The 25,017-nt window shown below is 33.1% G+C and overlaps 1 protein-coding gene and 1 pseudogene across 2 annotated transcripts in view; one reads left to right on the forward strand and one right to left on the reverse strand.

Moving 5' to 3' along the window:
* Positions 1-15,040: 15,040 nt before the first annotated feature.
* Positions 15,041-15,249, reverse strand: LOC145260130 (U2 spliceosomal RNA; annotated as a pseudogene).
* A 4,188-nt stretch (positions 15,250-19,437) lies between these two features.
* The window catches only part of LOC145259760 (uncharacterized), a 66,529-nt gene continuing 60,949 nt past the window's right edge, over positions 19,438-25,017 (forward strand). Inside the window, exons 1-2 of one of the 2 annotated variants that reach the window (XM_080117494.1) lie at positions 19,438-20,011; positions 20,744-20,800. The gene's annotated coding sequence lies outside the window, so the exon portion shown is untranslated. Of the gene's footprint in view, positions 20,012-20,669; positions 20,801-25,017 lie in introns of those variants that run through there. The other variant, XM_080117495.1, reaches the window with a different exon arrangement.

Consider the following 25,017-nt stretch of genomic DNA (forward strand, 5'->3'; position numbering starts at 1 on the left):
CGACCCAGGTGTCACAGTTCTTGCAGTGGGAGAGAAGTAAATTCTTCAAAGTTCGTGAGTAATTCTCGATTCATTCTTATTAATGCCAAAGTTCCTCAGAGCAACGTTAAGTTTAGTTAGTATCAGCTTGGTGAGCATTTAGGAATATCAGGAGCTGTACGTAAGAGAAACATTCCTCCTTCAGAAGAAACTGGTTCAAGCTGCATAGAGTGAATGTCACTTAAAGGGAAGAGGGGAACGGACCCTATTCTAGGCCCAACTTTGTTTATTCCTGACATAAATGACCTACCAGAGAAAATTATTCAGAAAATTAAAATCTCTATGCTAGAGCTACCATCTTATGTTCTGCTATTGCTTCTCAGCCATCTTTCTTGGATCAGTTGAAATATGAAGTTGATTATGAAGTTGATCATGAAGTTGATCATGAAGTTGATTATGAAGTTGATCATGAAGTTTATTATGAAGTTGATCATGAAGTTGATTATGAAGTTAATAATGAAGTTGATCATGAAGTTGAAATATAAAGTTGATCATGAAGTTCATCATGAAGTTGATTATGAAGTTGAACTATGAAGTTGATCACAAAGTTGATTACGAAGTTGAAGTATGAATTTGATCATGAAGTTGATCATGAAGTTGATCACAAAGTTGATTACGAAGTTGAAGTATGAATTTGATCATGAAGTTGATCATGAAGTTGATCATGAAGTTGATCATAAAGTTGATTATGAAGTTGAAATATGAAGTTGATCATGAAGTTGATTACGAAGTTGATCATGAAGTTGAAATATGAAGTTGATCATGAAGTTGATTACGAAGTTGATCATGAAGTTGATCATGAAGTTGATCATGAAGTTGATCATGAAGTTGATCATGAATTTGATTACGAAGTTGAAGTATGAATTTGATCATAAGGTTGATCATGAAGTTGATCATGAAGTTGATTATTAAGTTGAATATGAAGTTGATAATGAAGTTGACCATGAAGTTGATCATGAAGTTGATTATTAAGTTGAATATGAAGTTGATAATGAAGTTGACCATGAAGTTATCATGAAGTTGATTATGAAGTTGATCATAAAGTTGATCATGAAGTTGATCATGAAGTTGATCATGAAGTTGATCATGAAGTTGATTAATAAGTTGAAGTATGAAGTTGATCATGAAGTTGATTATGAAATTTATCATGAAGTTGAAATATGAAGTTGATCATGAAGTTGATCAAGAAGTTGATTATGAAGTTGAAATATGAAGTGTATCATGAAGTTGATCATGAAGTTGATCATGAAGTTGAAATATGAAGGTGATCATGAAGTTAATCATAATGTTCATTATACCATGGATCATTAAATAGATCATGAATTGATTATGAAGTTGAAATATGAAGTTGATCATGAAGTTGATTATGAAATTGATCATGAAGTTGATTATGAATTTGATCATGAAATTGATTATGAATTTGATCATGAAGTTGATTATGAAATTGATCATGAAATTGATTGTGAATTTGATCATGAAGTTGATTATGAAATTGATCATGAAATTGATTATGAATTTGATCATGAAGTTGAAATATGAAGTTGATCATGAAGTTGATCAAGAAGTTGATTATGAAGTTGAAATATGAAGTGTATCATGAAGTTGACCATGAAGTTGAAATATGAATCTGATCATGTAGTTAATCATAAAGTTGATTATACCGTGGATCATTAAATAGATCATGAATTGATTATGAAGTTGAAATATGAAGTTGATTATGAAATTGATCATGAAGTTGAAATATGAAGTTGATCATGAAGTTGAAATATGAAATTGATCATGAAGTTGATCATGAAGTTGATTATGAAGTTGATTATGAAATTGATCATGAAGTTGAAATATGAAGTTGATCATGAAGTTGATCAAGAAGTTGATTATGAAGCTGAAATATGAAGTGTATCATGAAGTTGATTATGAAATTGATCATGAAGTTGAAATATGAAATTGATCATGAAGTTGATCATGAACTTGATCATGAAGTTGACAATGAAGTTGATTATGAAGTTGAAATATGAAGTTGATCATGAATTTGATTATGAAGTTGATCATGAAGTTGATTATGAAATTGATCATGAAGTTGAAATATGAAGTTGATCATGAATTTGATTATGAAGTTGATCATGAAGTTGATTATGAAATTGATCATGAAGTTGATTATGAATTTGATCATGAAGTTGATCATGAAGTTGATCATAAAATTGATTATAAAATTGATTATGAAGTTGATCATGAGGTTGATCATGAGTTAATCATAAAGTTGATTATACTGGGGATCATTAAATATATCATGAATTGATTATGAAGTTGAAATATGAAGTTGATCATGAAGTTGATCATGAAGTTGATTATGAAGTTGAAATATGAAGTGTATCATGAAGTTGATTATGAAATTGATCATGAAGTTGAAATATGAAATTGATCATGAAGTTGATCATGAACTTGATCATGAAGTTGACAATGAAGTTGATTATGAAGTTGAAATACGAAGTTGATCATGAATTTGATTATGAAGTTGATCATGAAGTTGATTATGAAATTGATCATGAAGTTGAAATATGAAGTTGATCATGAATTTGATTATGAAGTTGATCATGAAGTTGATTATGAAATTGATCATGAAGTTGATTATGAATTTGATCATGAAGTTGAAATATGAAGTTGATCATGAATTTGATTATGAAGTTGATCATGAAGTTGATTATGAAATTGATCATGAAGTTGATTATGAATTTGATCATGAAGTTGAAATATGAAGTTGATCATGAATTTGATTATGAAGTTGATCATGAAGTTGATTATGAAATTGATCATGAAGTTGAAATATGAAGTTGATCATGAAGTTGATCAAGAAGTTGATTATGAAGTTGAAATATTAAGTGTATCATGAAGTTGTTCATGAAGTTGATCATGAAGTTGAAATATGAAGCTGATCATGAAGTTAATCATAAAGTTGATTATACCGTGGATCATTAAATAGATCATGAATTTGATCATGAATTGATTATGAAGTTGAAATATGAAGTTGATCATGAATTTGATTATGAAATTGATCATGAATTTGAAATATGAAGTATATCATGAATTTGATTATGAAGTTGATCATGAAGTTGAAATATGAAGTATATCATGAATTTGATTATGGAGGAGGAAGTTTCATGGGAGTATGAAATTCATAAGCGGTCTCGAATCACATGTATATCCCTGTTAGGGGAGATGACGACATTAGGTTTTTGCAACTCTTGCAGGAAGGTGTCGACGTCCTCCGACATACAGTGCCTAGAATTCCCAAATAGGTCACCCATTTTAGTAATGACTCAACTTTGCTTAAATTCGGTGATCTGATGGAAACCGGTGTGTCAATGTGATTATGCCACATATGGGCATAAAATATGCTTAAATATGATCTTTTAATTTTATATATTAAAAACGTAGAGAAATGAATCTTTAATTTGATTGGCCTCACTCTTTTTTCTTCTTTCCAGCCTCTCTCTCACAGACGTGATGTTGCTAGTCTCAGTCTTTTCTATAAATACTATTACAGCAAGTGTTCTTCAAAATTGCCTTATATACCTCTGCTTCCTTTCGTCCAGCTCGTTTGACTCGTTGTTCTAGTGGTCTTCATCAATTCGTTGCTTTGATATTTCATTGTAATACAGCCTCCTATTCCAGTTGTGGCTTTTCAAGAATTACAAGCTTATGAAATTCTCTTACTACTGAATGTTTTCTCCTTGGTCTTTTCAAAGCATTTTCAAGACAACAGGCATCTACTGCTTTTGTGATAATCATCTTTTTAGCTCCTTACATCAAGTGGCTTCATGCTTTGTCTAGAGCAATTTCCATAAACAAGTCAATTGCTGTACCTAATAATTAACTGTAGAGGATAAATATGCTTGTCCTCAACCCCGGCATTAAAATCAAACACGTAGGACCGTGTTACACATATATATACAAAATAGAACATTTATTACATGCCTCCATTCAGTCTCTAAAGACAAAGGATACCCCCTGTAGTGGCAGCTGCACATGTATTGTAAGGCAAGGGTTGCACAATCCTCAACCACACCTCTCCTGAATTGGCACCGTTTGAGTCCAGTGGTAAGGAGAAATCCAGGACGACTAGAAACAATGGCGAGATAAGCAGAGAGCACATATAGCACCTGGACGTCACCTATTTAGTAATGACCAGGTTCAATGTTGCTTAACTTTGGTGATCCAGCAGGAACAAGTGTGTCAATGTGATTACGCCGTAATAGAACATTTCTTTTGAACAACGGAAAAACATTTATGTGCTTAATTTACCATTTGCTTTGCTATGATAAACATAAGTGTGTGTGTGTGTGTGTGTGTGTGTGTGTGCGTGTGTGTCCATGTGTCTATGTGTGTGTGCATGTATGTGTGCATGTGTGTGTCCATGTGTATGTGTGTGTGTGTGTGTGTGTGTGTGTGTGTGTGTGTGTGTGTGTGTGTGTGTGTGTGTGTGTGTGTGCGAACACGTGTGATCAGGAATAGATAATAGTCATTAGATAATAAATTGTTTGTTACAGTCCATTAACTTTTATGGTGAAATTAGGCTGAGCTTTCCTCACTAACGTTGGACTTACATATGTGTGTGTGTTTGAACATATGAGGAGGATAATTTTTTGGGGAAGCGATGTGTGTCGCATGCCATTCGTCGTCGTGTCAAAGGGAAAAGAGAAAGAAGAAACAAAGAAGAGACGGAAACAGAAGGTCAAAAGGAAGTGACCTCGATGACTGTTGTGTCAGATGTCAGATCAACATTGTGGCTTATTTTGTGTCTGTGTGTTTATGCCACATACGAAACACTTATATTAGTTGCAATAAGTTTACTATATAACTCTACCAAATATTTCTAATTCTTTCATAGCCAATATCATTTTGGGAGCTTTTTTTAAATAAAACTTTTTTTCTTTTTCATTTCTGCTTTCTGTTCAGCAGAAGTCTTGGCAAGTCTTTCCGGTGTATACTGAGGAAAAGTCTCGTAAAATTATAAACTAGCCTACCTGCATCCTGGCGTAGCCCAGTAATTCATATTAAGTTACAAAATTGCAATACCCAAGCTAGAATTAATAATGAATAATACTACATCATAGTGATGTTAACAATATTAATACAAAGATGAACATTAACGAAAATTGTAATATTATTATTATTACAACTTATATTATTGATAATAGTAAGAATAGAAAAAGTAATAATGATGTTCCTATTTATTTGCCTCCCCACGAGGCCAAAGTTAGACATAAGATTGGTTTTTAATGTGGGGAAAATCCAGCTCCCCAAAAAGGGGAACTCTGGATAGGAACAAAAACAAAAATTGCCTCAATCTAGAAAGATTTCTCCTTCACTGATCGGGGTCAGAAAAGGCAAAGTGTAGTATCAGAACAGCTACTACACTTTGCTCCTAGCCAAAAAGGCCAAAATGCTAACAATGAATACAATACAAATAATAACGATACTATAACGATTTTGGTCAAGATCAAAGTGTAGTATCTGTTCCGGCAGATGCTGCAAGCTATGACTAGCTATGACTAGCAAAGACCAGATGTGGGGGCAACCCCACATGCCTGACCATTAACCAGCTCCCATTTCCCACCTCTCGGGAGCTGGACCCCTTTTTCCCTTCCCCCTCCCTTCACTCCTCACATTAAAAATCGATATTCAAATGCCTCCAGAGCACTACTGCAAGCATTAATTAAAATTAAGGAGGCCCTACTAAAAGCACTACTAAAACAAAGTTTCTTCCTCCCCCACTTCTTGAAAAGAAAATATGGATTCTGACAATTTATTTTTTTCGGGCCTTACTTAAAGGCTCGCTGGAGTCTGAACACGGTAACCCCGTAATAATAAAAAAGGGTTGTGTTCGACACTCCTAACAAACGGTTCCCCAGTTCGATACGAAACACCTGATGAAGGCCGGAGGGCAAAACGGCCGAAACGTTGTGACCATAACAACCAAGATGAGGAAGTCAGTCCGACAATCTCAATCAAATAGTAGTAGTGGTAATAATAATAATAATAATAAATAGTAGTAGTAATAATAATAATAATAAATAGTAATAATAATAATAAATAGTAGTAGTAGTAGTAAAAATAATAATAATAAAAACAAATAGTAGTAGTAATAATAATAATAAATAGTAGTAATAATAATAACAACAAATAGTAGTAGTAGTAATAATAATAACAACAAATAGTAGTAGTAGTAATAATAATAACAACAAATAGTAGTAGTAGTAATAATAATAACAACAAATAGTAGTAGTAGTAATAATAATAATAATATTAATAACAATAATAATAAATAGTAGTAGTAATAATAATAATAATAATAATAATAACAACGAATAGTAGTAGTAGTAGAAGTAGTAGTAATAATAATAATAATAATAATAATAGCAAATAGTAACAGTAGTATTAATAATAATAAATAGTAGTAGTAATAATAATAATATCAATAATAACAATAAGTAGTAGTAATAATAATAATAATAATAATAATAATAAATAGTAGTGCTAGTAATAATAATAATAATAATAATAATAATAATAATAAATAGTAGTAGTAGTAGTAATAATAACAGCAAATAGTAGTAATAATAATAATAAATAATAGTAGTAGTAATAATAATAATAAATAATATTAATAATAATAACAACAACAAATAGTAGTAATAATAATAACAACAAATAGTAGTAGTAATAATAATAATAAATAGTAATAATAATAAATAGTAATAATAATAATAATAATAAATAATAGTAATAATAATAAATAGTAATAATAATAATAATAATAAATAATAGTAATAATAATAATAACAACAACAAATAGTAGTAATAATAATAATAACAACAAATAGTAGTAGTAGTAGTAATAATAGTAATAATAATAATAAATAGTAGTAGTAATAATAATAATAAATAGTAGCAATAATAATAATAATAATAATAGTAATAATAATAACAACAGCAAATAGTAGTAGTAGTAATAATAATAATAATAAATAGTAGTAGTAGTAATAATAATAATAATAATAATAATAATAATAATAATAATAACAACAACAGATTGTATGTCTGAGTATGGAGCAGTCAAACCAGCTGCTAACATTGCCCTGTTTTTTATTGAAACCAACCGAGAGCTCATTTTAGTATCCTCGTTGTTCCCTTAAGTCCAATTGTCTGGATCTATTTTGCACTTGGTTCACCAAGAATATTAGTCAGGTTCTTCTTCATAAGCCCTGTAGCACCCATAATAACTGGTATGATCGATATCTTTCTAAGATTCATTATATTCCAGATTTTCATATCATGCATAAGATCTTGATATTTGGTCTGTTCAGACCTCCATCATTAGGAATGCGTCGACAATTGTGAGTATAACAAGAAGTCATTGGAATTCGTCAGACACACTTTGCACAACTTTCACAAAAAACACTCAACCAGTTACCACTATATACAATTTCCCCCACTCTCTATCTGTGCCTAAATCTAAACGTAAATTCCATGAACAGAACTTCTTTCCCAGAACTGTCCATCTATGGAACACTCTTCAGCTGTCCTGCTTCCTGGTTGAATACAATATGATAGCCTTCAAATCCAATGTAAAGTTCTTGTTGAGCTGTCTCTATAAGTAATCAAATTTTACCCAATTTACACCATTAACAATTACTATACTACCACCATACATTTATTAATCCTTATCCTCAAGTGGCCTTTGGGTCTTGATAAGTGTTGACTTCCAAGTAAAAAAAAGAAAAAAGAAAACACCTTCAGTAATGGAGGCATCAGCCCAAGCAACCTTAAAATAAAAACAATCCTTGGATTACCCGACCCTAAAACGCATCAAAGGTCAGAAGCTTATTGAGGATGACTAACTTCTGCAGTGCACGCTTCATTCCAACCTGTTCAACTTTGACTCATGAAAAACGTCAATTAACAAAAAAAGAAACAAAAGCATGCACTGAATGACCCACTGAATGTCTAAAAAAATACCAAGCATGATCACTAAACTACACACCAAGATATATACTGATATCAGCTCTTTAGGTATCTCTGCCAAAAAATTGACGGGCCGTTTACTGTTCATACAAGTCAGAAACCCTTAACATCAATTTTTAACAACAACCACTCCCAACTATCGACACGCATTGAACGTTGCATTTTGAGAACACAACCATACAGGGTGGAACAATCAAAGTGTCGCCCTAAAGGAAACAACACTACAGCTTTATTTTAAAACTTTTATTCAAAAAAAAATCAATTCAGGTAACTTGATTATGTAGTAGAGCTGATATCTATTCAATGTAGGCACTTTAAGCCTCAATCACTGCCTTGATATGGATCCGGAACTGTGAGCATGCCTTTTCCACAAGTGCCGACAAGAGCTTGGTGAATACTCAGCGGATGGCAGCGATCAGGCTGGCTTTAGTGTTGTGAGAGGTCATGTTGGTGATGTTTTCGATGTATGCTTAAACAAAGAAGTAGTCCATCGGGTTCAGGTTAGGGGAGGATGGGGGCCAGTGAAAGAAGGGTACAAAGTTGTAGCACTCCTTCTGAAGCCGAACCAGGGTCTCTTTGGACTTGTGGGCTGGCGCCAAATCCTGCTGCCACACCCAGGGTCTATTAGCGGTCACCTGATTGCACCAGGGGGTCACCACACTCTTCAGCACATCTAGGTACACTTTGGTGTTGACTTTCAAGCCAATTTCGAAGATGTGAGGTGGCATTATGTGGCCTTTACTTGAAACCATACCAAAAACCATAACTGTGGCGGGAAACTTTATTTTCATCACTCTAGGCATGTCCCTGTTATTTGTGGCAATCCAGCAAAGCATTTTGAGGGTGCTGGCAATGGTCCTGTTGTCACAACTTGGATTGGTAGAGAGCATGAGTTATATCTTGCTCATTGAATATTGTGTCACTTTCAAACATGATAGACGGCTCATATCGCTCTTGGGATTTGTACATAACTGGCCAACTAGAAGATGGTCTGCAACAAAAAATAAAACTGGAAATGGAATCATGTTGTCTTTTCTAGAGCGACAATTTTATCATTCATCCTGCACAAAGGAAATGTCATATCCCAGATCACGATAACCCAGCTGATTATCTCAGCAACCATCAAATACACCTACCACTAAGCAACGTGGCACAAAAAATAGCAGAAAAATAAAACTAAATCCTCTCAACTTCAATCCCCAAAGCAATGACAACTGATGGAATTGCAATAGAAAACTGTAAAAGATAAGACACATATCGCCATCATTCAAGACATTCTCACCAACAAATGGCAATGTCTTGATAATGGCATAAACAAAGCAGCATTTAACACCTTGCATGTCGAACTATCGCCAGCAAGCACACAAGGATAGCATTATACTCAGTGGACGTCGGATAGTACTGCCTGAAACACTACAAAACAGAGCTACCACAATAACACATACCAAATATCAAGGCATTGTGAAGCCCATGGCCCTACTCTGGGAAAAGGTTTGATGGAAGAAAATGCAGCCCTTAGTCAAAGAAAACATCAAAGTTACTGCAAATGTCTCCATTACCAGCAGCCACATAGACAGTAATCAGAATTACACGGAAAAGTACTCATCTTTTACATCCTAAACTTCATCTCAATGTCATCAGTCATACCCTGTCTAGATAAGTTATTTGCCAAATTTGGAGTAGCAGTATCCATCAAAATCAACAATGGCTCACCATTTAACAGCTGCTGATCTCTTTCTTTAAGCACTAGCTTAAGGTCAAGATCAGATGTGATAGGAAAAGATTACATCCCATGTCCTGTGACAGAAGATGGATTAAAATAGTTAGCCTATGCATACATAGATGAGCCAAGTGTTTGTGTTCCCCACCTAAATATGGTGTGCATGGTTTCAGATCCTGTTAGATTCCAGACCCTTTAAGTGTCTAGATTAGGTTTCTGAGTGACCCTTCTCCATCCCCGATAGGTAACCTCAAAGATGTCTCCATTTTTCTTTTTTACCTCCTGCCACCCTAATAATTGATCTTTTTTTTTTTACATAGGTATAACCACTTATCAAGGCCCAGAGACCACTCGAGGATAAGGGTTAAGAGTGTATAGTAGTCAATTGGACAATATAGTAATCGTTAGTAATGAAAATTCGGTAAATTTGTTAACCTGAGTTAGCTACTGGTGCAGAAGCTCCCCCTTGTCTGTTTCCCTGACTCTGAAGACAATATTTTGCAATGTGACAAAAGGTTCCTTGGTGAATGCTGTCACTAATCTCATTTCCATCTATTCTGCATCTAATTGGTCTTCTTTGCTCATCTCAAGGTAGAGAGGAAGCGTATCTTCATGGAGAAAGAGGGGAATAAAACTTGCAAAGCCTTGCATTTTTTGTAACTGAGCTACTAATTTTACCTTTTTGATCCACGCGACCACATTACCTTCTCCACTAAAACCTGGTATCACATCCCTTCCCAATCTCAGTTGTCCTGATTTCATGATCTCTGAAATAGCTTGTAGTTAAAAACAGTTATATTTGTTTCTGCTACAAAACAATCAAATGCTAAATTCTTCACACTACTGACAAAAGCTTACAACTCCAAATCTCAACACTCTTCTATCTAAACTCAACTCCAGAACTTGACACTGCTGTCAAAACTCAACTCCAAAACTTGACACTGCTGTCAAAACTCAACTCCAAAATTTGACACTGCTGTCAAAACTCAACTCCAAAACTTGACACTGCTGTCAAAACTCAACTCCAAAACTTGATACTGCTGTCAAAACTCAACTCCAAAACTTGACACTGCTGTCAAAACTCAACTCCAAAACTTGACACTGCTGTCAAAACTCAACTCCAAAACTTGAAGCCGCTGTAAAAACTCAACTCTACCACACAACACACTACTGACAACATTTGCTCCTCTGTCATCCAAATCCAAAATAAACACAGTCTTTGAAAAATCGTGCTTTTATATCCAACCGGAAGCATCTAATTTGCATATTAGATGACAATATTGCAAACATAAAAAGAGAAAAGGAGGTCATTTTTTTTTTCTTCATTCATTTTGTCTACATGGAACTCTACAGACTGCAGACAAATATGTTTACACTAATTTTTTAAGCATTTAATTACAGAAGAGCAACTTATTTTGTTTTTGGTAGCATTTCAGATGACATGGTGTATCTATTACTTTACTTGGAAGTCTATTCCAAGGTCAAGGGATTCTGATTAAGAAAACAGTTTTCTTTTGTTTTAATCGAAATCAGTAATGAAATAGTTTCTCGCAGCATCTGCGTAAACCTCTTTTTAATGCAGGAGTGAATAACAGGTCTCAATGTGTATCATAATGACCATTGGAGAGATTATAGACCAAAATCAGATCACGGCATAATCATCAGCATTTAAGGGAGAATTTAAATCTCTACTCATATAAAAGTAACTTTGCGTGTGTGTGTGTGTGTGTGTGTGTGTGTGTGCATGCGTGTGTGTGTGTGTGTGTGTGAGTTCCTTCTTCATAGGTTCCGAAATGGCTGAGCCTATCTTTTGCAAATTTCGCACAAAGGTAATTTATTTATAGGTCTGGCAGTGTTCTTAGATATGTTTTGTACAGAAATTCTGATGAAAAAAAATTGATGACGTCATAACACGAGGAAGGAAAAAGGAAAAAAAAAAACGCAAACTGTTTCTATTTCTGACGAAGACATATATCGTCAAAATAAGTCGAATTTAAGTAAATGTTTATATAAATGCACACACACACATGCACGCACGCAGGGACTTGAACTCGCCAGAAGTTTTTTTTTCATTTTCAGAAGAGTTACACTAGTGGAAAGGAAAGACAATCCTTCAAAGTTACTGTTACAATTCTTAAGACATTTATTTTATTTAATTAAATAAATTTATCATAAAAAAGTTATACAAAAAAATATCTATTTATTTTTTTTTTTTACACATTGATCACCACTTATCAAGGCCCGGCAGCCACTCAGGGATAAGGGTTATTGCAAGCACACCATGTTAGTGTGAAGATTTGACGAAGTGTCCACCCAAGGGGGCGGTTCATTAGGAATTTGTTAACGTTGGACTTGAAGACATCCAAGTTGTAGTCCGGTGGGAAGCAGGCAGACGGAACATATATTTCCTCCATTTCATAATATTCTAAACTGAATGTTATATTTTATGTGTGCATTATAAGAAATATTTATTTTGAAAATATTTTCAAATATGGAATGTTATGTTTCATTTTTAAATTTTAAATATAATTTATTTTGAATTTATTATTGCTAAAATATTAACAATTCTAATTCAATAAATTTTCCGTTATTTATTTTTTATTTTTTGTTGTGATACCTCGTTATTTTATTGAACTTTTTTTTACCAAAAAAAAAAAATGTTTGGTTATAAAAAAGCATTAATTTTGGATTGTCTTCTTTTTTCACTAGTATAACTCTTCCAAAAATGAAAACAAAACAACAACAACAAAATACTTCCGACGTGTTAAAGTGTACTTGTCCCCCACCCACCAATTTTAAAATGACATTGCAATTAGGTAACAAATGTTTGCAGCATCACTTTAAAACTACAAACTGAATGATCATATGGAATTGACATCTTTTGAAAAGAAAAATAATAATAATTTGGGATGTTAAACCAATGGGGTATTTTTTTTTTTCTTTTTGCAATAGCCAGAAAAAAAATGTGAAAAATAAATATATAACAAATAAATGTTACTAAAGACAAGATAAATTACTCTTCTACCTACCTGGATAAGTTATTTTTGTGATTTAAAAATGTTTATTTACTTTGAAACAAAAGTAGCATCAAGTATGAGTTATATATAAAAAAAAAAAATTGCCATAGTTATTTGGACCCTTGATAAATTGAAAATTAAACAAAATACTGGCAGAACATTACATTTTTGTACAATTGGTGACGTTTATTGGATAGGTTTCTACCAGTATTTTGGATTTTTGAGCCATTATCAAGGATCCAAATGGCTATAACAAAACCGCTACTTTTCATTTCATTCTAACTCAAGGGATTTTTATCGTGGGTCCCCAAAATCAATGGAGATTAGACCATTTCTCTAATGATCCGGTCCCTGTTGATTTTGTGGTAGGAGTTTAGTTCTGTGCAGTTCTAGGAGGTCCACTCTCCTAAGCCTTGCCTTCTCTCTTTGAGAAGGGATTAGTTTACTGCTAATCGCCTGATACGCCCTTACCAAGGAACGCCGACAGGGTTGCCCAGGCACTTTTTGCAGGTCAGAGTGCCCCTTCTCTGGGACGCTGACTTCTCAATCCCACTTTCCGACCCTGGTGTCTAATTTCTTGCAGTGGGAAAGAACCAAACAACCTTTGCACTACTTTTCTCTCAAAGTAACTAAACGCTTTAAAATACGTTAAATTACAAAAAAAAAAAGAACTTATCAAGGTAGGTAAAAGATTAACTTATCTTGCCTTTGGTAACAGTTATCTGCTGTATATCCCCCTCCCCATATACACACTTTTTTTTGTTGGCTACCGTAAAAAAAATTGTTCAAACAACGTAATTTAAATAACTACAAATCGAATGATGGCGGTCTTTGGAAAAAGAGGATTAGGGACGCTAAAAGCGTACACATGTTTCAATTTGAAACTTCGCTCTAAGCCAGAACTTGATTTGTTCCAATTAAAGTAGTTTCTTATTTTGTCTTTTTAAAGTAATAAAACAATTAAATCATTATTTTCATTGTTTTATAAAAGTCTCAAGATACAATTTTTAAAAGGTTGATGGCGAAAATATTTTTTGGAATAAATAAAATTTCTTGAAGCCAAAAAAAAAAAAAAAAATCACAATAGTTGATAGCTTTTTGTGCGTGTGTGTAATATTTCGCCATTTTTTTTTTTTTACCTTGCTAAATCATTCGCGAGGGTGACGACAATAGTTTCGTTGTGTCTACTCGGAGTTGCCCGGGAGACTTTTTACTTTCATTTTCTTTTCTTTTTCTTTTTTTTAAAGATAAGATTTTGAAAGTTAAATTCAATTATTACGATATCGTTTGCTTATTAGTTAAACGTCCAGAATAGTTAACACTGGAGGACCGAATTCGTGATCGTTTTTAACAAGAGCCAACAAAACAAACAAAACAAAAAGGTGAACAAAATAAATATACAACAAATAAATATTGTCAAAGGCAAGATAAGGTACTCTTCTACCTACCTAGATAAATCGTGTGTTTCAACTTATTTTAAAACATTTATTTACTTTGAAAAAAAAAAAATATAGTGTTATTCTGTTGAGTTAAAACGAATAACTGGCGGTTTTGTTACAGCTATTATGGCCCTCAATAATCGCTCGAAAGTAAAAAATGAAACAAAATACTGGTACAGGTAATGTTACCAAATCGTGCGAAGATATAATGTTATTGTTCTACTATTTTATTCAATTTTCGATTAAATTGTCGATTTTTAAATAAAAATTTTAAAGTTAAATTTAATAATCACAGTATTGTTTGGGTGTGAGATAAAAGCCCAGAATAGTTAACACTACTCGAGAAATGAATTCATAAATACCGCACACTTACACAAAAACACAGTACATAATTTATGTAAAACGCATTCAAATAAAATTCTCTATCGAACCCGGTTACTTTTAATGTGTGGAAACTATTTTTATTTTACAGTAAAATTGCAAAAAATTTAACACCCGAGAATTCGAGCAAACCCCCTCAACCCATGAAAAAAAAAAAAAAAAAAAAATGGCGGTGTCCGCCATTTTTTTTTTTTCTTTTGTGTAAATGATTTTTAAGATTTTTTTTAAACGGTACAATCCTACAAAAAATTAGCCGAGTTTGTCAGAGAATATGCGTTTTGTATAAATTATGTTGTATTTGGGAGGAGGGGGGGATACGGGGAGGGTCAGAATTCTCCAGTGTTAACTATTCTGCACTTTTATCTGTTATTAAATTATTAATTGAATCAAAATGGTCCTATTTACTTGCCTCCCAACGAGGGAAAAGTTAGGCACACGATCAGTTTTTAATGTGAGGGAAAACCCAGCTCTCCAAAAGGAAGCTCTTTGGATTGGAACAAAAATTTTTTTAAATTGACCAAATCTAAAAGGATTTCTCCTTCACTGACCGAGGACAGAATAGACTAAGTGTAGCAAGTAGCACCAGAACAGATATTACACTTTGTTCTTAGCCAAAAGGCCAAGGAAAAAGATAGAACCAATCGTTAAAGGTAATGTTTTAATCTCTAGTTATAAATTTTTGGGTGCTAATAGTTTCAAAAACAATTTTAATCTTGAGAATTCGCTAGGAATTTGGAAGTCAGGACTTTCTATTTGTTGCTTTAAAATTCCTTTCTGATTTTGAAGGACCGCAAAATAATTAATTCACTTTCTTTCTCGATTATTAATAAAACATGGATGACTTATTTACGAAGAAACCGAAATGCATTTTGGAAGATTTAATTTTGTCATTAAATTATTTAAAAAAAAAAAACAATTAAAAAAAATTCGTTTTACTAATTTGAATTACTCTACTTTGGATTTCAATAAATATTCGATCAATAAAAAATATTTCTATTATTTGTACTCACTAGGAGTTCTCACACAGGCCATCAGACGTTACTTACTCGCTGACAGCAACCGGTGGTGGTGGTGTTTCCTGGAGTCTGAGTGACAACATGTCTCTCCAGATTTCCAGTCTCCACCTCTTCCGATAACCTTTGCAAATGAAATTGCGTTATTGCAACGACCGTTTACCACTGACCATTGGTCTTCACTAAAATTTGGTTGGCAATAGCCCCCCCCCTCCCAATTCTCTTCGCACTCAGTGGACATCTGGTCAGTGCTTACTTTCCTGAGTCTTTCCATTCTCTTTGACCCTTCACGACTATTTGGTGTGGTGCCAGTTGATGCCACTAATGCAATTAAGAAAAATGGGGAAGTGCTAATTAACTTCGTATTCTGTTTATTTCTATTGTAGTGTTGTGTTTTATTTAGTTATTAATTAATTAATTATTATTATTATTATTATTATTATTGTTGTTGTTATAATAAAAAACACGAATACACGTGAAATTGTTTTATAGTTTTATTAATATAAAGATATCGTATAGTGGAGAAAAATGTGCGCTCGAAAAAAAAAAAATCTCAGAAGTAGGTTATCTCGTCTTAGCATACAATTGTGATTGTTGTCACTTGATGCAAGAAGATTTTTAAATATGCTTTTTCTGATCCAAAGCAAAATATTCGAACTTATTTTTTTATTTTTTTGAATAATTAATAAACCATATCTAACAACGGATTTCAAAATTTCCTGACTAAAAATAACGCAAATGTCTAAACAATGCATTCTGGCATCAGAAGGCGAGGTCATAAAATCGCAACAAATTTGCTGGCTTTCACAAATCTTTCAAAACTCTTCGTGTCTTTTATGTCTAGGATAAAACAAAAAACAAAAACAAAATTCGGTCATATGGTTCCTGATTCCATTCTACGTAAACATTATCTGAGGCTAGATTATGTTTTAAAAATAAGTTTTGGCTGAATGCGATCAATTTGTCATATCTATAATGGCTTTAAAAGCACCTGGTAGTTTTCCTATCTCTCTTTCCATACCAGCGACACGCAGGCATGTTTGGCAAGCAAGGCAACAATGGACCAACTGGTTTATTTTAAACAGTGGAAACAGTTTTAGATTGTTTTCGTTTAACAAGACATCCAACTGGTAAAATTGAAAATGAATTAATAAAATAATAATAACGTTTTCTAAATGAAAAACAAACAAAAAACAATACCAACATATTTATATATTTTTCTTCGATCTCGAAGTCAAGAGGAAAAGTAAAAGGAGACCTTATACAATAGATTTTTTTTCTAATAGATTAATACATTTTGGGGGAAAAATTTGCTAATTATTTAGTTTTAGCAGGACACCCAAAACTGGTAATATCGAAAATAAATAAAATAATAATAGTTTTTATTTCATATATATATATATATATATATATATATATATATATATATATATACACGTTAAAAATTGTATTGCATGCAACAGTGCAACACACACACACACACATATAGTTATATATTTTTTTGGGGGGAGGGGGGATCCAGCAGAGTGCTCTATTATAAAGAAACCTGGGTAAATTTCTACAATGTGTCCCCTCCAGCGTATTATAAACACCCCAAACCTCCCTATGTTAAGAACGGATTTTGAAAGAAACACACCCAACCTCGAAAGCCGTTCTTAACATGGGGAGGTTGTGGAGTTATTCCGAAAGCCGTTCTTAACATGGGGTGGTTGGGTGTTTATACTACGCTGGGCCGGGGCAGGTCGTAAAAAAATACCGAGACCTGATATGATGAGATAGATCGGCTGAAGAGAGCTTGATATTGAGACCTAAAACGCTTCCCTATCATCAGATTTGAAACCGACGGTACCGATGCCCTATCTTATCTAAACTTCTGAATATATATCAAGTTTGAGCTATTCCAGAGAAGAAACTCATTAATTTAACTAAGTTATTAAGAGTGCTCAATAAAAGAAGAGCAAAATATATTTTTATTGATATAGACAAATTTATAAGGTCGCGACATTGGGAATGCTAATGTTTCGGACATATGGTTGGTTAAAACCAGAATTCCTCGTCAGGCGACTTAATAAATGATCGCTTTCCACAAGAAAAAAAAAATGATTTTAACTGGTTTTCTTCTATGGAAGACAAACTTTTTAAAGCCGCCTGAGGAGGACTTGTGGTTTTAACCAAGCATCTCTCTGAAACATTAGCATGTCCAGTGTCACGAGCTATCAATCTTGAAGGCAAAGGTATAAAATAATAATTTAAAAAAAAAATATTATACAATTGATTTTTTTCTAATTTTTTTCTGTACAAAAAAAAAAACACAAAAAATCCCCAAAACCCCTGCCAGATCAGATCTCAAAGGCAAAAACGCAGATTAGATGAATTTAGAGATAAATCTTAGAAAAGAAATGTTTAACACAATTTAATGATGTCCAATATTTGATAAAAAAATTGTTTTAATTTTATATTGAAGATAATTATAGGTGGGGGGGGGCTCTAAAAAGTCCCTATTAAATTGATTTTCATAAGGGCAGAGTTAGAAACAAGGTCAGTTCTTAATGTGGGGAAAATCCAGCCCCCCCCCCCCAAATGGCCACTCTGGATGGAGACAAAAAAATTTGGTGATTATCCAGACCTTTGTGCTTGCTCATAAATTTGGTTTTCTTAGTTAAATATAAAACTACCTGATCAATTTTACGTGATTTTTGTAATATAGCATTTTCGTACCGTCATGGATACTTTCATGAAGATTTTTTTTTTTTTTTAAATATAGGAGTAATTCTGAGCAAAAACCATCAAACCCTTAAATATATTTGTTTAAACTTCTGGTTCTTACGCAGAATTAGCAATACACCCAAAAAATATTTGTGAAATACGATGAAGATAATTAAAGATGGGGAGGGGGAGTATTTCTTCAGAGTTATGACATATAAATAAATCGTAGGCAGCATTTTTCCAGATGTTTCTCTCCTCTGTCAAAAGAATATTCTTGAAGGTTTAAAATTATAGGTGCTCATCGAGAATCCGGACTGTGCCGAAATAATAACGTTAGAAACCCCAATTAATAAACCGTGAAAATTTTTGTCCGTATACTGCATAAGTAAGTTTTTAATGTCCAGTGTGAAAATTAGTAGGTTTTTCGTTAATTTTTTTTATTGCGTTTTTCTATTTAAAATTATAACTTGTTTATCTTGAACCTTTCAGCTTTAATATAGCTACCATTGAAATATTATCTTAAAAGTTTGATGGCTATTTGGTTCAGTTGATAACTTAATGACTAAACAATGCCGCATTAAATATTGAGGACATTTATGCAGAATACGGATCGTGCTGAAATAACGTTATTATTTAGAAACCCATTCTTAATATGAGGAGGGAGCTGGCTGGGAGGATTTTGTTTTGTTTTTAAAACTATTCTGTACTTTTACGGGACAATTTAATCATAAAAAAAATACAGCAAAAATTGAATTTAGTTTGAAAATCTTATCTAAAAAATAGGACAGTGTACAATTTTACATAAATATTAAATACCATATAATTACATTATTATTAGGTGATCTTAAAATTTGTAATGGGAAACGAAATTGTAATAAAATTCGAATGCTGCTTCAATAGGAGCAACCTCAAAGCTGAAAAGTTCAAGATAGCCTACATCTTTGATGAAGAAATCGGTTTTAAAGATTGGGATGGTCGTTTAGACTGGCAGATATGACAAATAACGAGCAAAACTGCTGGCTTCTCTTTAATTTTCTATTGGACATTCTTAACTACATCAAAAGTGCGTGACTCTTTCTTCCTCTCTTTCCATGATCGCAAGTCTTTACAAGAAGGAAGGCTCATTGCGAAAATATGTTGATCTGAGGACAAGAGCGTATGGATGGTGAAGACGGCTTTTTTGTTTGGTGACGAGGGCAGACTTTGAAAGAGAGGGAGAGCGAGAGATACAGACGGAGGAGGATTGCAGAGAGACGTTACTGACGACTCATGAATATTTGTTGAGATTACAACGAGAAAGGGGAGTAATATCGGATCGACACCATCGTTGTTGCCAGTAGTCGCCATCATTCTCTGAAAGACACGCCATGGTGCTTGGGAAGAAAAGGAGAAAGAAAACCACAGACAAGACCCAACTGAAATCGGAAAGGAATAATGAGCCTCTGTAAGGCAGATACGTGTGTGTATATAACGGAATAGGTAGAAGTTATATTTGTCTATACAAGTTTGTACGTGTTTGAGGAAAAAAAAAAAAAAAAGGACCCAATAGAAATTTCTGTAACCTCTTTTTGAAAGCAAGTTTTCTTGCGCACCATTCACCAACGAAGTCAACGAACGTCTAAGCCATTCGTGTTTTGTCTCCAAGAATTCTACCATTTTTTTGTTTTTTGATATGTAAGTAATAAAAAAGTTTTTTTTTTTTTTTTTTTAAATTTTTTTTATATTTGAATTTATTTTCTAGCCGGATGTTATTTTTAATGTTTGTTTATTTGTCTTGCAATACGGCAAAGTTAAACAACGAGGTCAGTAAAAAAAAAAAGGGGGGGTGATGGTTGCAAAAACAAAAGATTTTTTTTATTGCGACCTGTCCCAGCGTAATATAAACACCTCCAATCTCGAAAGCCGTTCTTAACATGGAGAGGTTAGTGGGGGTATTCCGAAAGCCGTTCTTAACATGAGGAGGTAGGTTGAGGCAGGTCGTAAAAAAATACCTAAAAAAGTTTATGATCAACCTCGTTGGTATTTTCTCCTGTTTAGGAAAAGACTTCGTCACCAATTAAGCCAAGACATCTTATCAAAGGAGATAACGCCTAGGAGGATAACCTCCTGCGGCTGATCTGAACTTTAAATCTGTACAAACAATAAGTAAAAATATATATATATAAAAAGCCACGAAATGGTTGCCTTGTTTAAAAATAGAAAGGGCAACTGTGAAGTCGGGTTTCTCAGCGAAGAAGACTGCTACCGCTGGAAAGAGAGAAAGACGAAACATAAAATGGAGAAATGGGAACGAGCACTTGTGTCTTTCAACTCTTGAAGCCGCCACTATTTTCAATATTACAAACCATCTTTAAAGTTTTTTTTCCATTATAATATGTCTCATGGCCATCGTCGTCTTCATTTCAGCCAGCAAATGTAACCCTAGGATATAAATTCAACACAATCACATTGGAAGCCGATCGGGTATGTTTTTAACTTCGCTTGATTTATTTTTAAGTTCCCCATGCAATATATATATATATATATATATATATATATATATATATATATATATATATTTGTTTTTTAACTGATTTTTCATTTTGGATCCCTAAAACAACCAAAGTATTTTTTTTCTTGCATATTTATTTGTAAATTTTTGTATTTATTTATTTAAAAAAAAAAAAAAGAAAGAATTCAATGGAAACAAAAATAGTTTTGATCCATTTTTTTTTATAGACACGTTATTTTGATTTGTTAAATTTACGATATATATATATATATATATATATATATATATATATATATATATATATATATATATATATTAGTTTAGTATGCAGAAGCTAAATTTCCAATATAAACATTATTTCTGTTCTTTCGAAGTAAATCTTAGGTCATCAATGGAATTCAATTTAAAAACAATTCAACGTTTTCCTTTGTTTTTATTTTCTTCCTCCATAATTTAAATTTATTGTTTTTATTTTTCATCTCTAAACTTATTTTAAAATAAACTAAAACAAGATATGATATTTGAATAGAATTTTAAAAAATATATAAATCTTTTTTTTTTTTTTTTTTTTTTCTATATCGGCCGCATTTTGTTCATCTCCAAAACTCATTCTTGTCGATTGGCATTTTTGCCGGATTCCCGTCTTAATTCAACGATTTCCCTCCTGTTCTTTTAAATATTTATATTGAAATGTTTCAACGTTTAACTTTAATCTTATTAAAAAATATTTAACTTTAATCTTATTAAAAAAACGAAGATGAAAGTTTCGTGTTGGCTTAGTTTTTGATTCTTGTTTTAAAGCAAGCCATCGAGTCGCTTATGTCCAATAAAGGGCGTATATCGCCATGTTTCCACCTTTAAATTGGTTTCATCATTTAATTCGCTTTTTTTTTTTTCCTTTTTTTTTAAATTGTGTCAGTTTTTGATCTTTTATGTTTGGTTTCATTTTATAAATTAAAATGTGTAATTTGCTGCTTTTAAAAGTGCTTTTCAAAATCAGTCGAAACTGTTATTTTTTGCCTGCAAGACGAAGGGCAATGACCCATTGTAATTTCTGGTTAAAAAAAAAAAAAAAGCGGACACGTGTCGCATCTTTTGCTTTTAAAATCGAACAATACTAATTTTTTCAAAATCGACGATCATCGCCGATTTGATAAATATTTCGAATGGTATTTTGATCCTTCAAACTTTCATTTGTTTTATTTATTGCATACAATAATAAACCTTTTTTAACTGAAAAACAATATGTATTTTTAATGTCTTTAAAATGCTTGGTTTCTTCTGAGATGTTTCAAATCTGATCATCCTCTTGTCGGCTTGAAGTTTTTCTGCGTAGCACGCCATCGGCCTTATGTCTGAGTAAAGTACAAATCTGCTCGTCCCCAGGCAGGCCCATCCTCCCATGCATTGCCTTCTCTTTCTACCGATCGCCTGAGATGTAGTGTTGGAATGGAGATATTGGCAACATAAATTACTTTTAACGGAAATATAGTTTGTGAAATTTGTCAAAAACAATTTATTTTCGTCCACCTATTGACCTGCTTCCGGTGACTAAACAAGATGTCTGACCTGGGGATCCGGGTTTACTTTACTCTCAACCAATATTTACGGTAACTTCACAGGTTTATATAAAAAAAAAAAAAAAACAATATATACGCCGCTCCCCCATTTCGGAGTACCAATTTGAGTACTAGTGTACTTATTGATTCGTGCTGAAATAATAATGTTATTATTTAAAAAGCCATTCTTAACATGGGGAGGGAAGGGTGTTTTGTACCTATTCTATACTTTAACCTTACAATTGAATTTAAAAAAAAAAAATCATATCATGAAACTTTAATTAAACTTGGAAATACGATTTAAAAAAACAGTGCGGATCTGTAAGTGCACTAGCACCCCAATTTGGTAAAAGGGAAAATTATTCCCAACTCACATTTAGGTAAAAATGCACTTATGTATAAATAATTGAATTAAAAAAGTATCGCGAACAAAAATAAATAACATATATATATATATATATATATATATGGTAAATTTTTACTTACTTTCCACCTTAACAATCACCTTTAAAATGACGACTTTCATAGAGTTTCAGGTATGCTGAAAGCGAATATCACATTTAAACCATCTGCAAACAAATAGTTTTACGGATATTAAGCAATTTAATTCCTTATAATGAAGTCATGTTGACACACCGATTCTTGCCAGATCACCAAAGTTAAGCAACGTCGAGCCTGGTCAGTACCAGGTGGATGGCCATTTGGGAAGGCAAGGTATGTACCGCAAGGTAAAATAGGTTGAGAAACTGGCGCAGTCTGTCCTTCTCTCGAAGGTTGATGGGACTCTCTTAAGCCATGGTAGACACCCCACTAGTGATGGCGTCACGATAAAAAATACCATTTTAGACATTTTGACACTAAAACTAAATTCAACTAAATATAGCCCACATTGCAACTTTTCTGGCTAGGAGCTCTGTTCTAAAATGTCTACTGATTATTAATTTAGAAGTGAATCCTGTGCTTTTTTTTTTTTTTTTTTTTTTTTTTTTTTTACAAAGGCATCACCACATTATCAAGGCCCAGAGGCCACTCAAGGACAAGGGTTATTACAAATATATTAACATACTTTATATAAATAGATACGAGGTGTCTTCAATAAGTTTCCAGATTTTTTTGTATGGCCACTTTTATTGATAGTACACACATGAAATTCTAGTAGTAATCTCCTCTGGCTGCAATGCACTTGTACCATTCCAACAACTTCTGGAAGGCCCCATAGAAGTTCTCTTGTGTGAGCGTATCGATGACTCTTGTCGTAACCTCTTTCATCTCCTCAATTGTCAGCCTCTAAGGTTTTCCTTGAGCTTGGAGAATAATTAAAAATCAGAGGGAGCAAGGTTTGGACTCTAGGGAGGGTGAGGAACTGTCTTGATGCCCATCTTGGTCAAATAGTTTGTGACAAGGATGGAGTTATGAACTAGTGCATTCGCACAAATCTTCCACATCTTCAGTTCTTTGAAAATAATTGTGTGTACAGTTCCCACACTAACATCAAACTGTGCACTTATCTTTATAAACACATGTCAGCAGTTATCTATGAAATTCTTTATTTGGCCAATCAACTCTGGTGTTCTAACTTTGAAATAAATGTTTAAGACCACAATTGAACCATGATACTTAACTTTTACATTTTAAACTTTAGGTGAAACCATTATTTACAAATAATTTTATAACAGTAGATTCTCCACAGTGAAATATAGACTACACTGCATTGTGGAATAAGTCACTTTGGGGGGGGGGGGGCATGTGAAGCTTCCTCATTGTACACTGGTGGGGGGGGCTAACTAGAGCAGGCAATCAAGTGATTTGATTAAAAAATGTTTTTTTTTTTTTGTTTTTATTTTAGATTTACTAGTAATAAATATTTGTTTTATTATTATTCCCAGCAGTGGAAGATTTTGTTTTAAACTAAATCAAATTAAGAAAAAAAAAAAAAAAAAAAAAGATAAAGGAATCGTTTTTGACACTGGAAAATGAGTACAAATTTTTCCGTGTTTGTGGAACACAAGACCACAAGGCTGCTTTCCTGCTGACTACAACATGGTCGTATTGAAGTTCTATGTTAACAATTCTTGTTGAGCCGACCTCGTAAATAATCAAATTCTGCCTAGTTTGACCGTTCCATCCATCCGTAGCCTTGAGCCTCTGGAGAGGCATAGGCCATCCACAACTTTGTAGATGCTTTTCTAGCAAGGAATTCTTTTTTCGGAGTGAGGGTGCTGGCCCCATGCCCAATCTTCCCAGAAGTTACATACAGCGCCTAGCCTTCCCAAATGGTCACCCATCTGGTACTGGCCAGGCTCAACGGTGCTTAACTTTGATGATCTGACGAGAACTGGTGTGTTAATGTGATTATGCCGTACTAGTTTCACTGGTCACCTGTCTAATATTTCAGATTTACATTAAATTTAATCCATAATTATTAGACAGCAATTAAACAAGATTCCTTGAATTTCAGTTATTTTCTTAAGACTCCTTAAGCTTTTAATCATCAATAAAAAAAATGAACAAATTGGCATCTTTTAAACAATTGGTGGTGGTGGGGGTACATAATCCTGTCTAGTCTTAGTTTGCGTCTTTCAATTGTAAGCATGTTTCTTTGGAGAAATCAAATCTGAAACTTTTCGATC

The sequence above is a fragment of the Euprymna scolopes genome, chromosome 35 (genome assembly GCF_053919585.1).
Source record: "Euprymna scolopes isolate OS-2025 chromosome 35, ASM5391958v1, whole genome shotgun sequence".
NCBI lineage: Eukaryota > Metazoa > Mollusca > Cephalopoda > Sepiida > Sepiolidae > Euprymna > Euprymna scolopes.